Consider the following 1,879-nt stretch of genomic DNA (forward strand, 5'->3'; position numbering starts at 1 on the left):
GTTTGACAGCCTACATCCTTCATAGATGGACGCTGCTGTGATTTAGGTAAAAAATGCGTAAATACTCGGTACATATCGAACAATCTGCAATAACAGACAAAGCAATAGTGACCACGTAATAAAAACAGTTATTCACACTTGTGTGGTGTGACATTACTGTCAGATCCAATATAGTCTGTACAGCATCGTCTTTTAGTTTCAATCTTTCTGAAAATCCTGCGTCAAATTGTGATTTGTTTGTAAATGAATCCGCTGTAAAATGAAGTTAACAAAATACCAAGTTCTTACTGACGCGGTCTGGAACTTAATTAAAAATCAAGTTCACCCACTCTTGTGACCACGTAATAAAAACAGTTATTCACACTTGTGTGGTGTGACATTACTGTCAGATCCAATATAGTTGGCACAGCATCGTCTTTCAATCTTTCTGAAAATTTGCATCAAATTGTGCCTTGTTTGTAAACAAATCCACGGTAAAATGAAGTTAACAAAATACCTAGTTCTTAGTAATGCGGTCTGGAACTTAATTAAAAATAAAGTTCACCCACTCTTTCCTAATGTTACGATCAGAAGGAAGGCAATGCAAAGACTCAGTTTTTCTACAACATGGCACTGCACAACATCTTGTGTTCGGATCCATCTTTATCGTTTGGTTTCTGCGTAGACCTGCGTTTGCCTCTCTCGTTATTTAAACTACATGCGTGAATCGGTGGGCGGGGCTAAACAGGCAGTAATGTAGAAACAGGCGTTGATCTTCATCTGCAGAGGCGGGGTTTAGCCACACTATTATTTCATAAAGTGGCACATTCCACAACCTGTTATTTTGGCAGATTGGCTTCAATATAAGCTGTTTTTAGAGTAACGAGAAAGTTTTGAGTTCTGAAACTTACAGGATGTTTTTATAGTACAATGTCCTCTTATATGTATCTCAGTTCATGAGCCCTTTAAGGAAATGCAAGAATTTTAGGTTACGGTGAGCACTTACAATGGAAGTGAATGGGGACGATTTTTGAGAATTTAAAATCAGAAATGGGAAGCTGTTAAAAGCTTGAAAATCTTTTCTGTTAAAACTGGTGTATTAATTGAAGCTGTTTTAGGGTTTATGGTGTTGTGTTGTCATGACAACTAAGTTGTAAAATTGAATATAACTTTATGCAGAAAATGGTTAGGAAGACATTTTTCACAATAAAATCAACACAGTGTTTACATCTTGTGATCAGTGCTATTTTAGTATTATTTCTATACTGTTGTAGTATTTATTAATATTTGAATTAATATTAATAAATATTTTTATATTTACTATTAGTTTTTATGTTTTTATGTAGCTTTAATTTATTTGTATTATTCTTTTTTGTTTATAGATTTAGTCATTTCAGTACTTCAACTTAAAAAAATTAAATTTTGGCTTGGCAAGTGTGCGGTTTTTTTTTTTCTTTTCATCTAATATTTATATTTTATTTTTATTTCAGTTTTTATTTAAATTACAGAAAATTATTTTTATATTTTTACTTACAATAACAACTACTTGTGACTATACTTTTGAATATTGAGTGTTGAGTATTTTAATATTTTTGAACTGGCCCCATTCACTTCCATTGTAATGCCTCACCGTAACCTAGATTTTTGCTAAATAAAATAAAATAAAAGATAAGGTAATCAACATTAGTACTGTCAGTTGTGCTTGACTTGTACTTAATAATAAGTACATAATGTACATTAGCTCTATATGTTTATAATACACTAGGCCTATGTATTTTAACAATTTTGTTCAATAAAACCATATGATTTCTTGCTTTTGATACTTTATTTGAACTAATTATTAAATTAAATTAAATTTTATTAATCAAAAAGCCAAGTTTTATCTTTACCAAATTCTGTG

At 31.3% G+C, this 1,879-nt stretch overlaps 1 protein-coding gene across 1 annotated transcript in view; it reads left to right on the top strand.

The window, feature by feature from the left end:
• The window catches only part of LOC107699826 (GRB2-associated-binding protein 2-like), an 89,356-nt gene that overhangs the window by 56,735 nt on the left and 30,742 nt on the right, over positions 1 to 1,879 (top strand). The gene's annotated exons all lie outside the window — the stretch shown is intronic.

This window comes from Sinocyclocheilus anshuiensis, unplaced genomic scaffold, assembly GCF_001515605.1.
Source record: "Sinocyclocheilus anshuiensis isolate Anshui unplaced genomic scaffold, SAMN03320099.WGS_v1.1 scaffold194, whole genome shotgun sequence".
Taxonomy (NCBI): Eukaryota; Metazoa; Chordata; class Actinopteri; order Cypriniformes; family Cyprinidae; genus Sinocyclocheilus; species Sinocyclocheilus anshuiensis.